At 47.6% G+C, this 26270-nt stretch overlaps 1 long non-coding RNA gene across 1 annotated transcript; it reads right to left on the bottom strand.

The window, feature by feature from the left end:
• Positions 1 to 8293: 8293 nt before the first annotated feature.
• Positions 8294 to 23973, bottom strand: LOC140396375 (uncharacterized). Its single transcript, XR_011936510.1, has 2 exons — positions 23720 to 23973; positions 8294 to 10463 (listed from the first exon to the last, which is right to left on the bottom strand). It is a non-coding gene; the product is annotated as an uncharacterized lncRNA (long non-coding RNA).
• Positions 23974 to 26270: the final 2297 nt, after the last annotated feature.

The raw sequence follows: 26270 nt of genomic DNA, 5'->3' as shown, positions 1-26270 counted from the left end.
AGCATAAGATGGGAACAGAAACTGTCAGGGAAAGGCACAAATGAAAGGTGGAGCTTGTTCAAGGAACAAATACTATGTATCTTTGATAGGCATGTCCCTGTCAGGCAGAGAGGAAATGGCCGTGTGAGGGAACCATGGTTCACAAAAGAGGTTGAATGTTTTGTCAAGAGGAAAAAGGAAGAGTATGTAAGGATGAGAAAATAAGGTTCAGTAGGGTCGCTTGAGGGTTACAAGGTAGCAAGGAATGAGCTGAAAAAGGGCTTAGGAAAGCTAGGAGGGGGCATGACAAGTCCTTGGCGGGTCGGATCAAGGAAAACCCCAAGGCTTTTTACTCTTATGTGAGAAATAAAAGAATAACCAGGGTGAGGGTAGGGCCGGTGAAGGACAGTAGTGGGAACTTGTGTATGGAGTCAGAAGAAATAGGAGAGGCGTTGAATGGATACTTTTCTTCAATGTTCACAAAGGAGAGGGTCATGTTTTTGAGGATGAAAGTGTGATGCAGGCGGGTAGACTGGAGGAAGTAGATGTTCTGAGGAAGGATGTATTAGCAATTTTGAAAAACCTGAGGGTCGACAAGTCCCCTGGGCCAGATGGAATATACCCAAGGATTCTTTGGGGGGCAAGGGATGAGATTGCAGAGCTTTTGGCTTTGATCTTTGGGTCCTCGCTGGCCACGGGGATAGTGGCAGAGTGGAGAGTGGCGAATGTTGTTCCTCTGTTCAAGAGGGATCAGTGCTTGGTACTCTGCTATTTATGATTTTTATCAATGACTTGGAGGAGGGGGCTAAAGGGTGGGTCAGTAAATTTGCTGATGACACTAAGATTGGTGGAGTAGTGGATGAGGTGGAGGGCTGTTGTAGGCTGCAAAGAGACATTGATAGGATGCAGAGCTGGGCCGAAAAATGGCAGATGGAGTTTAGCCCTGATAAGTGCAAGGTGATTCATTTTGGTAGAATAAAATTTGAATACGGATTACAGGGTCAACGGCAGGGTTCTGAGGAATGTGGAGGAACAGAGAGATCTTGGGCCTCATGTCCACAGATCTCTGAAGGCTGCCACCCAAGTGGATAGAGCCGTGAAGAAGGCTTATAGCGTGTTAGCGTTTATTAACAGGGGGCTTGAGTTTAGCCACGGGGTTATGCTGCAACTGTACAGGACCCTGTTGAGACCATATTTGGAGTATTGTGTGCAGCTCTGGTCACCTCATTATAGGAAGGATGTGGAAGCATTGGAAAAGGTGCAAAGGAGATTTACCAGGATGCTGCCAGGTTTGCAGGATAGGTCTTATGAGGAAAGGTTGAGGGAGCTAGGGCTTTTCTCTTTGGAACGGAGGAGGATGAGAGGCGACTTAATAGAGGTTTATAATATAATGAGGGGGATAGATAGAGTGGACGTTCAGAGACTATTTCCTCGGGTGAATGTAGCTGTTACAAGGGGGCATAACTATATGATTCAGGGTGGGAGATATAGGAGGGATGTCCGAGGTAGATTCTTTACTCAGAGAGTGGTTAGGGTGTGGAATGGACTGCCTGCTGTGATAGTGGAGTCGGACACTTTCGGAACTTTCAAGCGGTTATTTGATAGGCACATGGAGCCCACCAGAATGACAGGGAGTGGGATGGCTTGATCTTGGTTTCGGACAATGCTCGGCACAACATCGAGGGCCAAAGGGCCTGTTCTGTGCTGTACTGTTCTATGTTCTATGTACTGGCACTGGAGGGTGTGCAGAGGAGATTCACTAGGTTAATCCCAGAGCTGAAGGGGTTGGATTACGAGGAGAGGTTGAGTAGACTGGGACTGTACTCGTTGGAATTTAGAAGGATGAGGGGGGTTCTTATAGAAACATGTAAAATTATGAAGGGAATAGATAGGATAGATGCGGGCAGGTTGTTTCCACTGGCGGGTGAAAGCTGAACTAGGGGGCATAGCCTCAAAATAAGGGGAAGTAGATTTAGGACTGAGTTTAGGAGGAACTTCTTCACCCAAAGGGTTGTGAATCTATGGAATTCCTTGCCCAGTGAAGCAGTAGAGGCTCCTTCATTAAATGTTTTTAAGATAAAGATAGATCGTTTTTTGAAGAATAAAGGGATTAAGGGTTATGGTGTTCGGGCCTGAAAGTGGACCTGAGTCCACAAAAGATCAGCCATGGTCTCATTGAATGGCGGAGCAGGCTCGAGGTGCCAGATGGCCTACTCCTGCTCCTAGTTCTTATGTTCTTATGTTAACTAACTAGACCAGGCTAGCTCTGATCCACATGTAGAAGGTGTTGAATGATTTGTACACCCTGACTGTCACTACAGTTGTCACCAGTGGAAAGAGACGGAGTGCTGATGCCTCATGTGTTTCATAATAGGAAACCCCCCTTTAGTGTTCTGTCTGGCGATTGGTTGTGTTCTGTCATGTGTGTTGATTGGCTAACCTGGGTGTCTGTCACTGCCTGTCTTTACCTCATGATGTGCATGGGTGCATATTATGACACCCATCAACCACCAAAGAATAAGGAGAGAGAAGAAAGAGGGGAGGGGAGGGGGAAAGGGAGGCGGGAAGGTGGGACGGAAACCACTGAGGCAGACAACCAGGGTCTGAGAACAAGGCCACAAAGAGAGGACCGACAGCAGGGTCAAAAGGTCCCAGGTCAGAACGGGGGAAAGCACAGGCCAAACTGACCCTGTGTGGGGAGGGACATCCCCCGACCCCTCCCAGATGGAAACATGTAAATAAAACCGGCGGGCGAGCTGCGCCAATGCACATCCAAAAGGTGGTCAGGGATAGAGGTCAGGTTACCTGGGTGTCTTGCATGTTACCTCCCTCTCTAGTTTTCAGAGGGTACATCACATGCAAATAACTAAAACACTAAACAACATGCAATATAAAATGCAAAACTGATAAAATACTTAAACAGTTGGGGGGTGGGAGACAGGGGGTGTGCATTAGCCGATAGGTGTGGGGGAGGGGGTTATTCCTTTTTTTAATAATAATCTTTATTGTCACAAGTAGGCTTACATTAACACTCCAACAAAGTTACTGTGAAAACCACTAGTCCGGCGCCTGACCAGGTACAAAGGAGAATTCAGAATGTCCAAATTACCTAACAGCACAAGTTTCGGGACTTGTGGGAGGAAACCAGAGCACCCGGAGGAAACCCACGCAGACACGGGGAGAATGTACAGACTCCACACAGACAGTGACCCAAGCCGCGCGCGGTTACAATATGTAATTGTATGGGTTTCTTTTCTTTTCCTCTTTTTTTTGTAAACTTTAAAATCTCAGTAAAAGTATTATTTTTAAAACTTCTCATCAACTCTTTCACTTGCAGGGCAGCACAACGGTTAGCGCTGCAGCCTCACGGCACCGAGGTCCCAGGTTCGATCCAGCTCTGGATCACTGTCCCTGTGGAGTTTGAACATTCTCCCCGCGTTTGCGTGGGTTTTGCCCCCACAATCCAAAGATGTGCAGGGTAGGTGGATTGGCCATGCTAAATTGCCCCTTAATTGGAAAAAAAATTAATTGGGTACTCTAAATTTAGTTTCTTAAAAGCTCTTTCACTTGCAGCATGTAAAAAGCGACCAGTTGAAAACTTTCCCAAATTCCTCATCTGCCCATTGCTTCACAGGGCTCATATTCCAGCCAGATTTCTCACCAAGCCTCTTTGCCTCTCTCTTGGTATCTATGTTTCATTGAGCCATGGGTTCTGTTGAATTCCAATTAATTCCTGAAGCTCTTCTGAGATTCATCTGGTCAACCCAAAATCTGAAAGTCATGATTTTGAATGTCTCTCAGGAGGCCTCATTAATTAATGGTACATCCTTCCTTATACAACCGCCTGCGCATTCTTTGCCTGGTCTTGGTCGCTCAAAGGTCCTGACCTTCACCTCCTCCTGAGTACCAAAATCTTTATTCAGCATCAGTTCTATCTAATAAAACATGTGTGGTCTTTCACCTAGATCTCATTAATATTTATACAGAGTTCAGATTTTACATCGCATGTTTATTTTACAGAGTACATCTCTTCTGAGACACTGTGAACCAGATGTTTATCTCTGCAGCTGGACCTAAGTATTCCGTGTCGCTGAATACCATCAGATTTTGGGTTAAATTCAAGCTTGCATGTGAAGGTTTTAACACTTCTGAATTTAAATTGAACCCATCACTGAGGACAAAAATGGTTAAATTATGGGGACAGTTGCAATTTCTTGTATCCCTTTGAGTGTAGACTGATATAATTGAAGTAATTAAGATGATCAAATTATTTGACAGAAAGAGTAGGGTAAGGTCCGTATTTCTGGGACAACAGCTCGGGGTTCAAGACCCCCTTTGGGATTTGATGGCCACTGAAGGTGTGTTCAAAACATGGCCGAACAGGTTGATTATCAGCCTGAAAGTTTTTCCAATAGGCCTGACAGCAGGCGGCAAGAGTGGGAGAGTTTCCTGGTCAGCAGAAAGCAACGGCAAACCACTGCAGTAGTCTGCCAAGTGTAATCATGGACAAACCCAATGGAAGTCCATGGTTGCTAATGTCCTATTACAGCAACGTACTTGAAGGAGGAGGGTGGCATGGTGGCACGGTGGTGAGCACTGCTGTCTCATAGCGCCAGGGACCTGGGTTGGGTTCAATTCCAGCCTTGAGTGACTGTGTGGAGTTTGCACTTTCTCCCCATGTCTCCGTGTTCCTCCGAGTGCTCCAGTTCCCTCCCAAAGTCCAAAGATTTGCAGGTTAGGTGGAATTATGTGTATAGGGTGGGGAAAGTGGACCTGGCTAGGGTGCTCGTTCAGAGGGTTGGTGCAGACTCAATGGGCCCAATGGCCTCCTTCTGCACTGTTGGGATTCTATAAAGAGAAGATAGCGAGAAACTATCGCGGGAAAGCCGTGGACAGCATAACATTGAATTTAGAGCAATAGGCCATTTGAGGATGATGTGAGGAAGAACTTATTTACACAAAAAGTAGGGGAAATCTGGAACCTTCTCACCCAAAATGTTGCTGAGCCTCTGGGGCAAATGTAAATGTCAAAACTGAGGTTGCGATTGTTGTCAGACAAGATTATTAAGGGATATGGAACCAAGGCTGGTGGATAGAGTTAGGTTACAGATCAGCAATGACCTAACTGAATGGTATAAGGGGCTCAAGGGGCTGAAAGAGCCAATCCTGCTCATATGTTCCCACTTACTATTTGTAAACAAGTGCAGCTTCACACATGTTTTCAGAATGACTGTAACCTTACCAGCTAAAAACATTTATTTCTTAAGTGACTGTAAGGTTAGTTAGAAAGAAAGAATTTGGATTTATATAGCCTGTTTCACATTCTCAGACATCTCAAAGTGTTTCACAGCCAATTAAATCATTTTAAAGTGTAGTCACTGTTAGAATGTAGATGTGCATAGCAGCGGATTCATGCACTGCAGGATCCCACAGACAGCGCCAGGATAAATGAGCAGTGAACTTGTTTCTTTAGCAGTGGTTTTTGAAGTGAGGACACAACCCTTCCTCTTTGAATACTGTTTCAGTTATAGGCACAGCAATCTTCATTAACTGTGTACTCAGAGAGCGGCCTTTATTGAGCTGATATTAAAATATCTGCCTCCCGAGGCAGAGTGACTCACGGAAGAGCCACGTAATTATGGCAGGCCTGTTAGTCAGTCCAGGATTGCATTTCCAAAATCCAAACATCCCTTTTTTATATCAAAAAATATACAACCATTTCCCTTTCCATATTAACATTTAAAAAAATACACGTTTGCATGCACAGTCCTGTGTGATTGTGAGTTGCCCAATTTACCCACTAATCACCCACTGCTCTCATGAATTAACAACTGTTAGATTTACGAGTCGATCTCTGCCATGTGGGGGGTATTCAACCAAAATATTTTGCCATTTTGGACGGGTTTGCGGGATATTTCCCGCTGTTTTTTTGGGTGAGATCCGTACCAGTACTCATCCACGTTTAGGGCGCGATCTAACGGAAAGGTTTGTAAAAAGTGCCATTTGTGGTGGGTTTTGTAGGTGCTACCCACCGCTATCTAACCACACTTAGGGCACGATTCCTCCGCCTCGCCCGCCCGGCGACCGGAAATTCCCGCCCGCGGTCAAAGGACCTTTACATGGTCCACGTCCTGCCCATGGCGATCTTGCGGTAGGCGCGGCTGAAGAATCCAGCCCTTAGTCATTGTTTTGAGCCCTAGGGAGTTTCTCCCCAGTCAAACCCACATTTAGAATTATTTTCATCACTGGGGAGCTGGAATCGCTGGCCGAACCGGCTCCTCAGAGATCAGGCCACCATTTTAAAAGGGTGCCCCGATCTCTAAGTGAGTTTGAGGGTCTCCCACACTCCCCACCCACAGATAATGTCACCCTCCACACACATGACATCCCCTTCCCCCACAAGTGAGGTCACCGCTGGCACTAAACCCCATCCCACACACCCGTAACCCAACCCCTCCTCCCCCACCCAGAGGGTGTCCAAACATCCACCCTGCACCACATGCCTGCGTCCTCACCGGCCGTCGTGGCCGGGTACCCTTGCCACTGAGGCCCACCAGCGACCCACCCCCTGGGCTCCATGAGTCAGACTGTCTATTACTGTCGTTTTCCGTTTGCTCTCCCCCATCCCCCCACCCCCGCAGGGAAGGTCGCCCATAACCGCCATGAATGGGAGAAAACAGGAGGGAGACCGCCCGACCTGCAGCCCCTCACCATGACAGAGGGCTCTGGACTTGGTTGGCGGCCTGGAGGAAAGGGAGGTCGCCGGGGTGGAGGTCGGCCGCAGGCATGGAAGTGAGACACTGCTGAGTTGCGGTTCCCCATGACACGTGTGCTCCCCCCCCAAACCCACCACCCCACACCCTCACCCCCACACCACCCACACCCCCACCCTCACATCACCCTCAACCCCACCCTCACCCCCGCCCTCACCCCCACACCACCCTCACCCCCTCCCCACTCACCCCCACACCACCCTCACCTCCACCCTCATCCCCACCCCCACACCACCCTCACCCACACACCACCCTCATCCCCACCCTCAACCCCACACCATCCTAACCCACACACCACCCTCATCCCCACCCTCAACCCCCCGCCAAACTCACCCTCACCCCCACACCACCTGCACCCTCACCACCCCCAATCCACTCCGGCACGCGGTCTCATCATGCATCTTGGCTACTGTCTTGCACGACCTGCTGGTGATGGTGTGGGTCCATCCGGTGTCCCCCGACCCCAGCCAGTACCACAGCCGGAGCCTCCCCGAGCCGAGCAGTAACAAGGAGAGCAGCCCGGATACCAGCCCTCATCCCGAGACTCAGGCCACCCCGGAGCTATGGTCTGAAGATGACACTGATTTCCCATCACACCTGTCTCCAAACCCTCCACCATCCCAGAGACACTCACCTCGGTAGGGCACTTGAGTGAAGAGGCTCCTGTGACACTCACTGGTGCGCACCACACAGCTGATCAGCAGGTGGAGGTAGGAACTCCCAAGGGGGCAGAGGCCAACCCCAGAGACTAGCTGCTGTCCAGACAGGTTTTGGGCTTCTGGAACAAACAGTCCCATTGATTGTGGAGATGCAGTCACAGAGCCAGGGACTGCATGAGGGGTTGTCGGTGAGCATCCAGCACCTGAGGCATTGGGGGCGACGGTTTCGGCTATGGACCAGCATGTCCAAGTTCTAGGGCATTCTGTGCAGGCGCAGGCTGAGGCCCAGGACAGGGTTGCCACCTCACAGACAGCCATGTGCCAGAGCCATCTGGACATCGCAGCAGAGTTTCTAAGTGCCATGGCCATGGCTGGGAACGTCGGAGGCATTGCCCAGGCACTGGCCGACGTGGCGCAGGCACAGAGGGAGAGGGCACAGTCACTGGCCGATGTGACACTGACCCAGAAGATGGTGGCACAGTCAATGGCTAATGTGGCTCCCAGACGGAGATGGTCCACTCCCTGTGCTCCATGGCTGCGAGCGTGCAGACTCTGGTCGAGGAAAGAGCGAGCATCCAGGACTGGCAGCGCCAGGTGGCAGGGGAGCCTCAGGGGATAGCTCCACACGCACCCCCATCCCATGGAGAAGCCTGGGGGCTATTGGGCACCCCGAGGGAGGGGGAGGTGATGGGGCCCATGCCGGTGACTCCTGCAGGGGAGGCCCGGAACACCATAGCACCATGGACTTCCCCCTCCTGTACCTGACGCATCTGGTGAGCAGCGGGCAGAACAGGGCAGCACCATGCTGATGTGTTGGGTAGGCTGGGTCGATGTGGACTGCACTTGATGCAGTGTAGCGAGAGACAGACCTGCAACACTTGATAAGATGCAACACAATTTTATTTAACATCTAAACTATTATACATGTTCAACTATGGGTTGACACTATGCTGACTTGACTGGAGACCTGATACTAGCCTAACCAGACTTACTCGCTACCACATGGTGTTTGCACTGGCCGGCTCACTAACTCTGACTGTCTCAGAGGCTGGGTCCCGAGGGAGCGGGAAAACTGGTGCCCTCTGGCTTTATAGTGGTTGTGTCCTGTCTGGTGATTGGCTGCTCTATTCTGTGTGCTTACTGGTCATCCTGTGTGTCAATCACTGCCTGTCTGCACTCCATTATATGCATAGATGTATATTATGACAAATGCCACCTGGGACACCCAAGCAACAGCTGAGCCCATCCAGGCCCGGTTGCCCCAGAAAATGGTCACCAATGGGGACCCAGGTCGCAGGGCAGGAATCACAGCAGGCCACCTGCACTACTGATGGGCCGTCTGGGGATCCACCAAGACGTAGCGTTAGGGCCCGTAAGGTCTGAAAGTTGGACACCAATTAAGTTGGCATGCGTACAGGGCACAGTTTAGTGATGAGGGCTAGGGCACAAATCTGTATATACGTTCTCACAATAAACACCTGTTCGCACTATTGCAACCTGCCTCGGTGCTCTGCCAGATTGGTGTGAGGGTGGCCTGGGCTGTGTTGACCACAGAGGGGGTGCGAGGGAGGGGGAGGAATGGGCAGACATTGTGGGTGGCCTGGGCTCCACAACCTCCCCACCACCTCCCGACTGTCTCCATTGCTCGTCCAATGAATTGGTCATAATCATTTCACTCTCAACACTGCCTGCTGCCCACAGTCTCGCAGTTAAGATGAGGGATTGAAACCTTAAGTGTCAATGGATGAAGGTTGGGTGCAGGGCATTAGGTGGGATAGTGTTGAGCCTCACAGCTGTGACCACTCGAATGTCTTGGGTGGGCCCAACCATCCTCAAGGTTCACATGGGCGTTAATTTGCCAAACACACGATGACCCCCACTGCTGCCTATAAAAAGAAAGGGAACAACGAGAACCGAGCCCACAGGCCACTCTGAAGCGGCGAGGGCAGTGACTATGGCCGGTCAATTGATGCTGTGTGATGGGCAGCAGAAAATTGAGGTAGCACTGGGAGCGATGGTGTAGGGCTATCAGCTTTCAGGACCAAGAGGACAATGGGTGTTGGGAGTGGTTGAGGGCAACGGGATGAATCACCTAACTGATTGTCTTTCTCTCTTTCTCCCAACCTTCCCAGATTACTGACTTGTTTCGAGATGTAGCCAGTGGAATTGGGCATTATTCTGATATCAGCAGTGGACACAGACAGACTCAGAGAAGCACAACCCAGGGAGGAGCCTGAGCCAGGAGGACAGAGGGCCGCTGGACAGGCTCAAGGGCTGTCCACCTATCTTGCCGAAGAGGGGGCTCAAAGGCATCGGAGAAGGTGACCTGGGCCACAAGTTGGCAAACCTCACGTGGAGAAAGAGGATTCTTGCTCCCTGTGGCCGTGAAGGTCACGGCAACCCTGAACTATTTTGCGAGCGGATCATTCCGGGGTTTGACCGGTGATCCGTGTGGGATTTCACAGTCATCAGTTCACAAGTGCATTCGAGAGGTCACGGATGCTCTGTATGCCTGGACTTTTGAGAAGATCAACTTTGACCTTGACCGGGCCCATCAAGATGAGAAGGCTGCAGGATTCACTTCCATCTATGGAATGCCGCAGGTCCTGCGACTCATCAATGGGACACATTTGATGTTGAGAGCACCGTGGCTCTGAGAGTGCCCTTTGTCAATTAGAAAGGGTTCCACTCCCTGATTGTACAAATTGTATGTAACTACTGCATGACCATAATGCACGTCTGTTCACACTTGCCTGGAAGCGTGCATAACAGCTTCGTATCGTGGATCCCCAGGGTCTTCGGATACCACCTCAGGCTGTCTGGAGAGCCGGTGGGGGACAAGGGATAACCGTTGTGGTCTTGGCTGATGATGCCACTGCTGAGGCCTGAGACTGAGGTGGAGGCCTGTTATAATGAGGCTCACTGTGCCAGCTGGTCATTAACTGAGTGTTGCACTGGGATCCTGAAGATACGCTTCTGCAGCCTCGACCGGTGCCCTTCAGTACAGCTCCCAGATGGTCTCCCGCATTGTTGGCGTTCGCTGTTGATGTATCTTGAGAATAACATGAAAACAATAGATTACCAAAACACATGGGTTGAATGCAAAATCAACAGAGGCTTTTTGAACCAGTCTTTACTTGTACAAGGTTTGGCACTAGACTTCTCAAAAGACCACAAAGTAGCTGATGATGTCACGAATGTCATGTGACTTGGTTCTTAAAGAGTCATTGCACACAACAATAACCACATATATAACATCCCTCCCCCTTTACTTTTAAGGTCCAACACAGTTAATAACTAGTATTTAACATAGTCATTTACATCTATATACAATTGCAGGCATCAAAATTATTACATTGTAATAACACAGTCAATAAGATAGACAATCAGGTGGGCATCTATTTCTCACTGGTTGCCTGAGCACTTCCGGGACTTTGTTATTCTTGACCTCAGATGTATTTTCAGGTTCTCCAGTGGATGTTTCTACCCTGGAAGACATTATAGTCATTTTTTCCAAGGGAAGTCTAGTAATAGCAAATACTTCTGATGCAATCTATTCTTCTGTAGATGAATGAGCAGTTATACAGTCAAAATGAAAATCACTTATTGTCACAAGTAGGCTTCAAATGAAGTTACTGTGAAAAGCCCCTAGTCGCCACATTCCAGCACCTGTTCGGGGAGGCTGTTACGGGAATCAAATTGTGCTGCTGGCCTGCCTTGGTCTGCTTTCAAAGCCAGTGATTTAGCCCAGTGTGCTAAACAGCCCCTTGAGGGAGTTCTGGAACTGGCACACAAACATGCGTTGGCAATAATTGATCCTCATGGTGTCTCCACACAATTTTGTCTGTCCTTTGGACCGTGTAGGATATTGGCCCAGTCTGAGCCAGTACCATCGCAGGAGCCCACTTCTCATGAATGGTGGAGCTACGTGGTAACACTTGGTGCTCTTGTTGAAACGAGTGATTCTTTGAGTTACTTCCTCATCTCAAGATCTGCGACTGCTGGTTTCACTCTATGACGTCAGGTGCCTCCTCTGGCAAGAGTAAATCAAAGTTAGTATTCAGCTTCCTTTTCATCAATAGTAAAGCTGGTGAACTTTGTGTAGTTGCATGTGTTGTATTTTGATATGTTGAGAAAAACCTGTCCGCAGTGTTGATGTGAACCTTGCTACTTGGAAGCTTTCAAACATGCTTCAAGTACTGGACAAACCTTTTGGCTAAACCATTCGTGGATGGGTGGGAAGGTGCTGACTTAATATGTTGAACTCCACACGTGTTTAAGTAGTCTTCAAACTCTTCGGGTACGATTCAGCGAACATAAAACTAAGTCCTGTGTCGGGCGTGCTTAGCAGGGCATTTTTTGGCAGCTGCAGTGCTGAGAAATATTGCGCTATTCAATGGCACTTTGCCATTTCTTTTGGCCTCGGAGAGTTTTTCTCGCCGCCGAGGCTTCCCCGAGGCTGCACTTAAGAGTGATTTCCTGCTGGTGAGCTGCTCTTGTTTTGTTGTGATGGCGTGAGGGTCATTATCAATGAGAGGGATGCAGTGGGCAGGGAATGGGGTGGAGGGCGCAGTCATCAGGAAGCCGTGAAGAGCCGCTGAAGAACCCTGACCATCCTCACTCGTCGCAGATCAATCTTGGCGAGGGGGGCCTAAAATATGGCCTTAATTTACAAAGGTAAGACCTCAAACCTGTTTTAGGAAACTTTCAGGGATGCACGTCAGGCACTTTTCAAGCATCCATGGGGACAGGACATTGGTCCTCAAAATTAGACCACGTTGCGCCCACTTTGCACACATAAAATGAACACAGGAGCAATCCCTACCCCGAAGGATCCTCAGGCTGCATTTGTTTGGATTTGGGAAATGCAATCCTGTACTGACGAATTGAATTGCCATTGTTACATGACTCTGTCATTTTTTTAAAAATATATATTTATTAAAGTTTTTTAACACAATTTTTCTCCCTTACAAACAATAACCCCCCCCCCCCCCGTAACAAAAAAAAAGAGAAATCGCGCAGAGCAAGATATATACATGGCAAAATGATATATTTACACAGCTTTGTACACTGGCCCTCACCCGTACGTGCCAGTTTCCCCAACCCTTCATGTTATCTCTTGCTCATCCACCCTCCCAGGCAGTCCCCCCCTCCTCCCAGGACGTCCCCTCCACCCCCAACCCCCCCCCCCCCCCCAAGGTTGCTGCTGACCGACCTTCCTCTAACGCTCCGCGAGGTAGTCTAGGAACGGTTGCCACCGCCTGTAGAACCCCTGCGCAGACCCTCTCAAGGCGAACTTAATCCTCTCCAACTTTATGAACCCAGCCATATCATTTATCCAGGCATACACGCTGGGGGGCTTTGCCTCCTTCCGCATTAGCAAGATCCTTCGCCAGGCTACTAGGGACGCAAAGGCCAGAATGCCGGCCTCTTTCGCCTCCTGCACTCCCGGTTCGTCCACTACTCCAAATATTGCTAGCCCCCAGCTTGGCTTGACCCGGACTTTCACCACCTGAGATACTGTTCCCGCCACTCCTCTCCAGAACCCCTCCAGTGACGGGCATGACCAAAACATATGGACATGGTTCTCCGGGCTCCCTGAGCACTTTCCACATCTGTCCTCTACCCCAAAGAACCTACTCAACCTCGCCCCCGTCAAGTGCGCTCTGTGGACCACCTTAAATTGTATCAGGCTGATACACATTGAAGAAGACTGCTGTCCTTCTAATTGAAACATGGGTGGAATTTTCCCCCAAAATGACTTTGGGTGCGATTCAACGGCCACGCTGCACCCAAAAAGCAGCTAGCCACAGTGCAGCGTGGCCGCTGAAAGCGGGGAATCTAGAACAAGGGGTCACAGTCTCAGGAAAGGGGCGGGTCACTTTTTGGCAAATATACACATTAACCTGAGATGTAGAGACATTTCTTCCCAGAGAGATATGGATGATCAGGTGATGAGTATATTCAGCACAGAGGTTGATAGATTTTTGCGGAGTACTGGAATGAAGGGATATGGGGACATTGCAGGAAAATGGAGTTGACGTAAAAGATCAGCCATGATATTGTTAAATGGCGGAACAGGCTCAAGCAGCTGAACGACCTTCTCTTGTTCCTACTCATGTTCTTATGACCCTTGGTGTTATTATGAAGAGGTTTTGAAACAAGATTGCATATCATCTATCATGGTCTATTTGAAACAACATACGCAGTAACCGGTCCCCAGGCAAGGCCTCCAAATTTGTTATCCAGAACGAGCCCCCAATCTGTTATGACCGGTTCACTGGCATGCTCCCCATGTTCGTTACCCTTCATCCCCTCTGCGGGAACTGTCCTTGCAGTGTCCCAATTTGTTAAACTCTGGATGGGATACCCCCAAATTGTTCTGGCCCGGGTAAGGAGGGATGAACTGACTCCCTTTCTTTATTCAGTCCCCTCGGTTGACCGACACAAGATTACTTCAAAAAGGACCCATCCCCTTGCGCATCACTTTTCCCAGTCCCTCTGTATTTATGTTTTAAAAGGAGCAAATCTAACCAGGGTTTTTTGAGTTAAAGAGAGAGTGAATTTATTAGCTACCAAATAATAAAACACATGAACATACATTCACACAGATTAGAAATTAGAACTGAGTCCAAAAATAAGTTTGAAAAAATATGAATTAGTCTATCGCCGGTCCGTGAGGAGTAGATGGTGAAACGTTGCAGGTGTAAGTGATTTGTGAATTCAGCAGTTGAATAGTTGGTATCAAGATTCTAAGGTCCGACAGTTTACCTGAGAGAAGTCCAAATTCCTTTTCAGCTTGCTTCAGCAATCATAGAGAGGACGCAGCTGTTCACTGTGGTTGTCTTCTTTTGCTTCTGTGTCACAGACACTGACATACCCAGAAGTAATTCGCACACCACGTTTTGCCGCTGGATTTGTAACCCGGACCTGTGCATATTCTTTGGTGAGGAAGACCCACATAACAGACTTGGGGCATAACTTGCACGATATTCCTGCTGAGATGATAATCAGCTTCCATTATCTCCACAGGAGATGGCAGTACCCTTTTGCATGGCTTATTTCTTTGGAATGCCTGTCTGAGATAGGGTGTGACATTCCATTGCCTGTCTCTTAGTATCACCCACACAAGAACCTCTCAGACAGTCACTGATTTTCACATTCTCAGAATTTGCATCCTCAGTCGTCTTTGGCTTGTATGTCTTTTTAAAAAACACGCCTTATTTAAAAGTCCAGTATGTCCATACATAACTCAGGGTTTGGTTCGAACATCATGGTCATATGCACCATATTGAATTTTAATAAATGTACAATATAACGTTTTAAAGGCGAGACACTGAAATTTTGTGATTCACCAAACACTCTGCATTTTCGAAAGGAGTTTCCAGGTGTGTTTTGTTGGGTTATCGCTACCTATGGTGTTCTGCTTGGACACCACTAAGCAGCCTGGTAGAAGTTACCAAAAAATCTTTGGTAATATTACTAAACTATGTACATATGTATAGCAGAGGGTACAGCTATGGAGAGGACTCCATGACATGTCCTTACATGTTGCTTGCTCTCGACTGCTGACCTAAGGTCTCGTCGGGTAACTTCTTATATCACCGGTGGGCAGTACTGTACTCAGCCCCAGGTTAACCTTAACCCAGGTAACATACCAGCTCCTTTGACTACAAGGTTTTTTCATTGAACATATCTGATAACTCATCATACCAACTTCAGTGCTTGGAGTTGATTTTGGGATTGGGTTAGGTTCTTGATGGCCGAAGGGCCTCTTTCTGTGCTGTAAAGCACTATGACTCTGACTCTACAACAGTGGTCATTGTTAACGCAACTCCTCCATCAGATCTCTGTCATATGAGTTTAGTCAAGTATTAGATACTCCAAACAATAGAATTACGGATGAATGAAAGATTGCATTGATGTAGCACCTTTCACCATGACCCAATGCAATTTACAGATAATGCATTACTCTTGGAAGTGTTGTCATTGTTGTAATGTAGGGAAAAGGGCAGTGGATTTGCACACAACAAGATCCCACATTATGACCAGATCATCTGCTCTAGTGATGTTGCTTGAGAGATAAATATTGGCCAGGACGCTCATGCTCCTCTTCAGAATGTCATAGGATCTGACAAGGTAGACGAGGCCTCTGCTTAATGTCTCAACTGAAAGACAACACGTCTGAAAGCAACAGCTGAAAAGAGAAAGTGCTGGAAAAACACAGCACGGGTGACAGCATCTGTGGAGAGAGAAACTGAATTAACATTTCCAGTCCAATATGACCCTTCTTCATAACAGTACTTCAGAACAGATTGTAATCCATGATCTATTGGGAACAATCTCTGCTCCATTGGGAAGAATTTCTACCCTCTTGGATTGGGTGGGGGTTGGGGCGGGGGATGGGGGGATGCTACAAGGTGGGGGAGGGGGGTGGTTAGAGTGCACGCTTTGAACTGATTGTAATGTTTGAGAAAGTTATTAAACATGATTAAAGATCAGCCATGATCTCATTGAATGGCAGAGCAGGCTCAAAGGGCCAGATGGCCTACTCCTGCTTCTAGTTCTTATGTTCTTATGTCAGGAGAAAGCAGTTAAATAAAGCATACAGTATCCGAGGCTTTATTAGACCTGTATGAAATGCTGAGTCAGCCTCAACTGGAGAATTGTATCTTGCTCTGGGTCCACACTTTAGGAAAGATGTGAAGGCATTAGATATAGTGGAGAAAAGATTCCTGAGAATAGTTCCGGGGTGAAGAACTTCATTTATGAAGATAGATTGAAGAAGTTGGGACTGTTTTCCTGCGAGAAAGTTGAGAGGTGATTTGATAGAGATATTCAAGATCGTGAGGGGTTAGGCGGCATGTGGCGCAGTGGATAGCACTGTGACTGTGGTGCTGAGGACTTGAGTTCAAATCCCGGCCCTGGGTCACTGTGTGGAGTTTGCACGTTCTCCCCCATGTCTGCGTGGGTTTCACCCCCACAACCCAAAGATTTGCAGGTTAGGTGGATTGGCCACACTAAATTGACCCTTAATTGGAAAAAATATTTAATTGGATACACTAAATTTATTTTTTTTAAAGATCGTGAGGGATCTGAACAGTGTAGATGGTGAGAAACCCGTTCCTATTGGTGGAAGAATTGAGAACCAGTGATCAGAGATTTAGGGTAATTGGCGAATGAAGCAACAGAGACATGAGGAAGAACTGCTTTACACAACGAGTGGTTGAGATTTGGATTGTGCAGACTGAGGGTGCGATGGAGGCAGGGTCAATTGAGGCATTCGATCGGGAAATGGATTATTATCTGATGGGAAGGAATGTGCAGGGATACACAGAGAAGGTGATGGGTGGTACTGGGTTGATTACTCATCCAGGGAGCCAGCATAGAAAGGAAGGGTTGAATGGCCTTTTTCTGTGCTGTACTTATTCTGTGATTCTGTGATCCAGCCACTGGAATGTGATTGTGATCTTTGTACAGTTGAATGCAGTGAAGCAATATCAGTTTCTAGAGCGTAGATGACATTTGAAGAGGAGCAGGAGCGTCCTGGCCAATATTTATCTCTCAAGCAACATCACTATAGCAGATTATCTGGTCATAATGTGGGATCTTGCTGTGTGCAAATCCGCTGCCCTTTTCCCTACATTACAACAATGACAACACTTCCAAGAGTAATGCATTATCTGTAAATTGCATTGAGTCATGGTGAAAGGTGCTACATCAATGCAATCTTTCATTCATCCGTAATTCTATTGTTTGGGGTATCTAATACTTGACTAAACTCATATGACAGAGATCTGATGGAGGAGTTGCGTTAACAATGACCACTGTTGTAGAGTCAGAGTCATAGAGCTTTACAGCACAGAAAGAGGCCCTTCGGCCATCAAGAACCTAACCTAATCCCAAAATCAACTCCAAGCACTGAAGTTGGTCTGATGAGTTAGCAGATATGGTCAATGAAAAAACCTTGTTGTCAAAGGAGCTGGTATGTTAAGGGTTAACCTGGGGCTGAGTGGGGCCCATGATTTCCTCTCAATGGTGGAGGATGCAACGCTCTCTGCCAAGTGGCTGTGCATCACTGGGAAGTAGAAATTTGTTTGACTGCACGTGGAGGAATTTCAGTATTTCACCTCATATCGGTCATTGGGAGTCTCTGGTCCTGAGGTTTGGTGCTTCTGCTACACAATTTCAGGAAAGAATTGTAGAGATGTCATTCTTTATCTTATCCCCTTCTTCATGCTAAGTATTTGTTTTCTGACATGTGCCACAATGACAAATATGCTTATTAAAGGTAAACTTTGCCTTGATGTTTCCTCCAAACTTTTCATCTCTGTATACACCTTGGATGTGCTACAATGCCGATGGGGGTCCGTAAACCAAAAGAACTTTACCAAATGACCTCCAGATAAAGAAATTAACCATAAAGGTTTCACTTTATGTCATTTTACTTTAACATAAATCAGAACAAACATAAATGAAACATAGATTAACAGGCAAGTCACGAATGGTATGAACTATAATTTACATGTACAACATCAAATACCACAAAGACTATTGTGCATTGTGCTGAGTAAGACTAACATGTGCTCGGTTGATGGTAACTATTATTGAAATAATTTTATTTACACCTCCCCAACAGAGAGGGGAGCAGAGAGGGGCAATATAACAAAATGCTCAAATATTGCAATATACAACACTCCCTCCTCACTTAAAAAACGATACATTAATGGATCATAATTTCCCAAAATAAAATATGACTAAACCAACATCTAGAATAGCTGGAACTTAACAGTCTGATTGCATCCTTGTTGTACTCACAACCAAAACATATAATACTGATACGGTCAGAGGAACTTACATGTAAAAATAATTGTTTTTCCTTTATAGCGGAATGTGTGACATACTCTTAATTTATCTATCTGGCTTCTTTCTCTTTCGGTCAGAGTATCTCCTTCCATTTCCATTAGTGTGACTCTACTCTCGCAACATCTCTGATTATGTCCAATCTGAACTTGATGTTTGTTACCAGCTTCGCATAGAAACAGAGGAGCAGGACATTCAGTCCCTCAAATCTACTCTGCCATTCAACTAGATCATGGCTGATCTTCTACATGAACCATATTCCTGTATATCCCCACATCCCTTGATGTCTTTAATATCTAGAAATCTGTTGATCTCTGTCTTGAACAATGATTGAGCTTCCACAGCCCTCTGGGGTCGACAATTCCAAAGAGTCACCGTCTTCTGAGTGAAGAAATTCCTTCTCATCTCAGTCCCAAATGGCCTACTCTTTATTCTGAGACTGTGTTCCTTGGTTCGGGCAGCATGTTGGCACAGTGGTTAGCACTGTTGCCTCAGAGCGCCAGGGACCCGAGTTTGATTCCCAATTTGGGTCAATTTATGTGAGGAGTCTGTATGTTCTCCCCATGTCTGCGTGGGTTTTCTCTGGGTGCTCAGGTTTCCTCCCACAAGTCCCGAAAGATGTGCTTGGAAGGTGAATTGGACATTCTGAATTCTCCCTCAGTGTACCCGAACAGGCGCCATAGTGTGGCGACTAGGTGCTTTTCACAGTAACTTCATTGCAGTGTTAATGTAAGCCTACTTGTGACACTAATAAAGATTATTAGTATTATTATTTTACACTCACCCCCCCCCCAGCCAGAGGAAACATCGTTCCTGTATCTACCCTGTTGAGTCCTGGAGAATTTTGTTTGTTTCAATTAGATCATCTCTCATTCTTTTAACCTTTGGGTACACCAGCCCAGTCTCATCAATCTCTCCTCACATGGCAATCCTGCCATCTCAGGAATCAGCCTGGTGAACCTTTGTTTTCCTTCCTCTATAGCAAGTAAATCTTTCCTTAGACAAGGGGATGCCCAACTATACACAATACTCCAGGTGCGGTCTTGCCAAGGCTCCATACAACCACAGAAAGACATCCTTCCTACTGTACTCAAATCCTCCAGCAATAAGGGACAACATACTATTGCTTGTTGTACCTGCATGTTAGCTTTCAGTGATTCTTGAACAAGGAGGCCCAGATCCTTTGGACAGCAACACTTCCCGACCTCTCACCATTTGAGAAATACTCTGAATTTCTGTTTTTCCTACTAAAATGGATAACTTCACATTTTTCCACATTATATTCTATCTGCCATGTTCTTGCTCACTCACTTAGCCCGTCTGCTTCCCCTTGAAGTCTCTTTGCATCCTCCTCACAACTCACATTCCCACCTAATTTTGTGTCATTAACAAAGTAGGAAATATTACATTTGGCTCCCACATCCAAATCATTGATATAGGTTGTGACTAGCTGGGGCCAAAGCAAAGATCCTTGCAGCACCCCACTAACAGCTCACCAGCCGGAGAATGACCCATTTATGCCTACTCACTGTGTTCTGCCTGTTAACCAATTCTAAATCAATGCTGATATATTAGCCCCAATCCCATCTAGCTCTGATTGTGTTTAATTGCCTCTTGTAGGATTGAGCAGCGTCAACGTTTGTACCTCTAAATAGCACCAATTGTTCATTTATTTAATTGCTGTTTGTGGGATTTTTCTGTATGCAAATTGGCTGCTGTGTTGTCTACATTACAACAGTGACCACACATCAAAAGCAATTAACTAGGGTGAAAAGGGCATGGGAATGTGCTGAGAAAACATTTACTTTATCCTCATCTACTATTTTATTTGCTTTCAGCCAAATGTGTAACCTTCATACACAGTACATCAATTCTCTTTGTTAAGGCTGAACTTCCCCATTTCCCAAATATGCGTTCAGTGCCATTTTTCAATATGTACCATGCTGACTGTCTACTTGAATACCATGTGTACGCAGAGAAATCTTTCAAATTGCCCAAACTTTCTCAAAATCAACTTTAGGAGTTCCAAAAATATGTCACAATGTTCTTCAATCTTAATTTCTCACATTAAATGTGGCAAAAATCCATCCTAGCCTTGTCAGCATCTTTCTGTTTTGTATTGCACTGAATAAGACTAGCACGCGCTCGGCTGCTGGCAGTCTTTATTTACACCTCCCCACCAGAGAGGGCAGTAGAGAGCGCAATATAACAAAATGATCAGGGTACGATCGCAAGTCCTCATCGCGTCCGACTCAGTGACGAGACGACACTGTTAAATCTCGCGAGTGGTCTCTCATGAGATTTACGTTGCTTGGGATGCCTCACGAGTTCTCATGAGATCCCACGAGATGTCGTCATCGGAATCTCACCCTCACTGTGCAGGATCCAAATTTGCATACATAAGTGTGCCGTTAGCTTCACTTAAGTATGTCTATACTGGAGTCTCCCAAGTCCCGGAGACAAACACCCGCGCCAAGGAGATCTTCCCATGGCGCCATTTAGAACTCATTTCAACAAAGTGAACCAGGCGTGATGACATTTGCGAGTCCTCCCAGGCGATCGGAAGCCCATGAGTGGTCAGGCTTTGGGTGGGGTGGTATCCTGGCAACCCGATGCCATCCAGGCATCTTGGCACTGCTGCCACCTGGGCACCCTGCCAGGGGCACTGCCAGGTTGCCAGACTGACAGTGCCAAGGTGCCCAGCTGCCAGGTTGCCCTTGCCGGAGATCAGGCCCGGGGGTGCCCTGTCCTCATGAGGTCAGGTGAGATGGTGCTTGAAGATGACCTAATCGGTAAGTTTGGATGTTGGGAGGGTCCGGAGGGCATGGTGGGGATCGACAGATCGGGGTGGCGTTTCAAAATGACGAATTGAGCTTGTCAGTGCAGGAAATGAATGTAACTGCAGCCTTGGCGGGGCTTTCCTCAACCAAGGCCGAGAAAAAACAAAGTCTTGTTTGATAGCGGGGTCGTTCTTGGTGCTGCAGGCTCCGAGAAACACCAAGCTAAATGTGCCTAAAACGGGACTCTGTTGTTTTCCCGATATATCGCGCCTCAAATTTTGCAATATATTAGAACTATCGCGTAGAGTTTCTAGGCGTCCACCCTCTCTCTACGGTAAACATTTTCAGAGACAAAATTCTTCTAAACTGAGGTCTTCTTTGGGCAAAATTCCAGTCTTCTTCCTTCAAGGACTTAATAAGACTGTGCAGGCAGCAGTGTCCATGTAAACAGGGCACCACCTGTGCAAACATCCACACAATGGCACACTTCTCTCTCGGACCTTCTCAACTCTCCTCATCCATCTTGGTAGTTGGATCTACCAAAACCACCGTTATCTTTTCACAGTATGGCTGATTCCAGACATTCAATTACTCAGAAGGTAAGAAACCGGGACAGCCATTCTAAATGTACTTTCCGACCCCACAGGAATCCAGCTTTCTGACTCCTCGTTACAACTCTTCCCTTTGCTCTTTTGTGGCTCTGCCTCACAGCCTCAGTATTTTAACTTCCTTCCTGTAGGTACAGCTTCAGGTCAAGGGTCACCAGGCCATATGGATCAGCAATTTTTATTATCCAAAAATTATAATTGATCCCTTTACATGTCATGCAAATGCTTAAAAGTCATCTTTAAACACTTGTAAAAGCAATTACAGATTCCCTAAATGTTTTAAAGTAATTACAAATTTCCCTTGCTGTTGCTTCCGAGCCTTGGGCCTAATTTGCAAACTTAATTGAGTGGTCAATGTCTCTTGGCCCTACAATGTCTCTACAGGCCCCGGATACCCCTGTGAGGTGGGTGTAAAAAAGCAGGGGAATGTCCTGGCCAATGTCTAACCCTCGCTGCCTCACAGCGCCGAGGACCCGGGTCCGATCCCGACCCTGGGTCACTGTCCGTGTGGAGTTTCCACATTCTCCCCATGTCAGCGTGGGTCTCACCCCCACAACCCAAAAAGATGTGCAGGGTAGATGGAGTGGCTGCGAAAATTGCCCCTTAATTGGTAAAAAAAAAAGAATTGGGTACTCTAAATTTATATTTAAAGAAATCTAACCCTCAAGCAGCATTTTTTTTAAATTGGCTGGTTGTAATCACATTGTTGCTTGTGGGATCTTGCCATGCACAAATTAAATGCAAATTTCCCAACATTGCAACAGTGACCACGCTTCAATAAAGTATTTCACTGGCTATAAAACCCCACACAAAATCCTGAGATCATGAAAATGAGCAATATAAATGCAAGCTTTCTTTGTCGCCAATAAAACTGAACAAAATAAACAGCTATTTCCGTCCCTGGGCTCATTAAAGATGTTCAGTACTGATTGGAAAAGAAAAAGAGAAAAATGTTCCATTGATCTGGAAGGCTTATTTTTAATTACAGTAAGAAGTCTTACAACACCAGGTTAAAGTCGAACAGGTTTGTTTCAAACACTAGCTTTCAGAGCACTGCTCCTTCCTCAGGTGAATGAAGAGGTAGATTCCAGAAACATATCATAGAATTTACAGTGCAGGAGGCCATTCGGCCCATCGAGTCTGCACCGGCTCTTGGAAAGAGCACCCTACCCAAAGTCAACACCTCCACCCTATCCCCATAACCCAGTAACCCCACCCAACACTAAGGGCAATTTTGGACACTAAGGGCAATTTTTCATGGCCAATCCACCTAACCTGCACATCTTTGGACTGTGGGAGGAAACTGGAGCACCCGGAGGAAACCCACGCACACACGGGGAGGACGTGCAGACTCCGCACAGACAGTGACCCAAGCCGGAATCGAACCTGGGACCCTGGAGCTGTGAAGCAATTGTGCTATCCACAAGGCTACCGTGCTGCCCCTATATTATATATACACAAATTTAATTTTTAATTAGGCAGCATCACAAAATATTTATTTTATTTTGTAACCAAGTGGAGAGATAAACAATATGTGGGCTAGGTTAATTAAGCGGATATGGCATGAGTGCAGAGTGCAGTATTATATTGGTAGATATCGATGTGCAGACCAGGCAGCATTTGGTATCAGCTCTGGGCTCCTGTTCATTTTCTCTTTGCAAACGATGCAAACCAGAGTATGGGTCCGCCTGGCTCTCATGGCTCGAATCCTCTATTCAACAGACAGGCAGGCACCTCTGCCTGAAGCAAAGGCAAGAGACGTTTAGCATTCACTTCATGTGTTAAGTCGAACGTACGGAGAGAGAAGCAAAAACTAATTGCAAACCAGCCAGCCAATCCCCTGTTTTTGTTGTATGCAGACACAAACTTATCAAATGAAAATCAACTCCAAATGATATAAAAACCTGGATGCAATAAAAGGAATAATTTACTGCCAGAGCATTTTGCATGAATTAATTCAAAGCAGGAGAAGGGGGGGGGGGGGGAGAGGAGAAAAAGGGGCGGGGTGGAGAAGGGGGTGGGGAGACAACTCTGAACATTATGATTAAATTACTTACAGTTGGTTGATCAGTTTCCTGCAGTTATTGAGGGAAAGATGTGAACCATCTGTAAGTGGACTGTTTGGGCGCAAGGCCATCAGAATTTGCCTAGCCTTGAATTTTTCATTATACTGCATTTGGCAACCATTTCATAGATATTCCCTACCCTCCGTTGGCCGTGACATTTTATTATTTCCTTTCCAAGGACTTTCTGCAAGAGTTGACAAATTTAAAGGCTTCTGCGCTCGAATAATGTACTTTAAATAGTCACCCCCCCCCCCGCCCGCCCGCCCGCCGCTTTCTCCCCAAGGGGCGTTGAAAAGTATTGTTTCCCGTTCCCTCCAGGCTCTTCATTGAGATTTGACTTTAAATTTCAAGCGAAATGCTCAGCAGCTGGGTGCTGTGACCCCCCCCAACTCCCAGCAAGCCACCAGCTCCCTGAGTGCAGAGTGAATTGCATCAGACACACTGTTACATACTCTGTACAGTGCTCTACAGCACTGGACTGGTGCTCAACTGGAACGTGATTCATTGCTCTTATTGTCTGAGATTTAAAACGAGCACCTGGGCGAATGGGACATCATCCCGCCCCCCCCCCCCGTCTCTTAGACGCCTAACGAGAGCAGCAGTTGCCTTTGGTGAAAATGCCGGATGGCACAGCAGCTGCTCATCTCGCGTCATGTCAAAAATGCCTTTCAAAATAGTACCCGCAGGTAGAAAGAACGTGGAGGAGGAGCTGCGGTCCTACTGGAGCATAAGGAACACTTGGTGTTTCAATTGCAATTTTAAAACTGCCTCCTCGATTGTTGAAACTCCTGGGCTCATTTGTTTAAGTGTAATTTTTATTTTTGGAATTAGCTTGGTAATTTTTTTTTTCTCTGAAAGATTGTGGAATCCTTCTGGTGCTCAGCTGTCCTTTCAAGCTGCCCCTCATCAGTCACACACGCCTGTGGACGGGGGTCTCTGCAGACTGCACAGTCATTTGTTTGACGTCAAACTACAAGAATCCTGCTGATATCCTGTGGCTCGGTTTAGGAGTGCTCTGAGTCAGAAGGTTGTGAGTTCCAGTCCCATACCGTGGCACGGTAGCACAGTGGCTAGCACTGTTGCTTCCATAAGACCAGAAGACATAGGAGCAGAATTAGGCCACTCGGCCCATCGAGTCTGCTCCGCCATTCAATCATGGCTGATATATTCTCATCCCCATTCTCCTGCCTTCTCCCATAACCCCTGATCCTCTTATTAATCAAAAGCCTGGCTTCACAGCGCCAGGGTCCCAGGTTTGATTCCCGCTTGGGTCACTGGCTGTGCGGAGTCTGCACGTTCTCCCCGTGTCTGCGTGGGTTTCCTCCGGGTGCTCCGGTTTCCTCCCACAAGTCCCGAAGGATGTGCTGTTAAGTGAATTGGACACTCTGAATTCTCCCTCCATGTACCCGATCAGGTGGCGCCTAGGGGATTTTCACAGTAACTTCATTGCAGTGTTAATGTAAACCTACTTGTGAAAATACAGATTTTTTTTTTAATTAAAAAAATGAAGCTAAGACTGACCCTTCAGTGCCATAACTTAGGGAGTGCTGCACGGTCAGAGGCTGCTGCACGGTCAGAGACTGCTGCACTGTCAGAGGCTGCTGCACGGTCAGAGACTGCTGCATGGTCAGAGGCTGCTGCACGGTCAGAGGCTGCTGCACGGTCAGAGGCTGCTGCACGGTCAGAGACTGCTGCACTGTCAGAGGCTGCTGCATGGTCAGAGGCTGCTGCACGGTCAGATACTGCTGCACGGTCAGAGGCTGCTGCACGGTCAGTGGCTGCTGCATGGTCAGAGGCTGCTGCACGGTCAGAGGCTGCTGCACTGTCAGAGGCTGCTGCACGGTCAGAGGCTGCTGCACGGTCAGAGGCTGCTGCACGGTCAGTGGCTGCTGCATGGTCAGAGGCTGTTGCACGGTCACGGTCAGAGGCTGCTGCACGGTCAGAGGCTGCTGCACGGTCAGAGGCTGCTGCACGGTCACGGTCAGAGGCTGCTGCACGGTCACGGTCAGAGGCTGCTGCACGGTCAGAGACTGCTGCACTGTCAGAGGCTGCTGCACGGTCAGAGACTGCTGCACTGTCAGAGGCTGCTGCACGGTCAGAGACTGCTGCACGGTCAGAGGCTGCTGCACGGTCAGAGGCTGCTGCATGGTCAGAGGCTGCTGCACGGTCACGGTCAGAGGCTGCTGCACGGTCACGGTCAGAGGCTGCTGCACGGTCAGGGGCTGCTGCACGGTCAGAGGCTGCTGCACGGTCAGAGACTGCTGCATGGTCAGAGGCTGCTGCACGGTCAGAGGCTGCTGCACGGTCAGTGGCTGCTGCACGGTCAGAGGCTGCTGCATGGTCAGAGGCTGCTGCACGGTCAGAGGCTGCTGCACGGTCAGAGGCTGCTGCACGGTCAGAGGCTGCTGCACGGTCAGAGGCTGCTGCACGGTCAGAGGCTGCTGCATGGTCAGAGGCTGCTGCATGGTCAGAGGCTGCTGCACGGTCAGAGGCTGCTGCATGGTCAGAGGCTGCTGCACGGTCAGAGGCTGCTGCACGGTCA

This window comes from Scyliorhinus torazame, chromosome 19 (genome assembly GCF_047496885.1).
Source record: "Scyliorhinus torazame isolate Kashiwa2021f chromosome 19, sScyTor2.1, whole genome shotgun sequence".
Classification (NCBI taxonomy): domain Eukaryota; kingdom Metazoa; phylum Chordata; class Chondrichthyes; order Carcharhiniformes; family Scyliorhinidae; genus Scyliorhinus; species Scyliorhinus torazame.
Note: the sequence above shows the minus strand (reverse complement) of the source record. Positions and strands in the feature narration are given on the sequence as shown.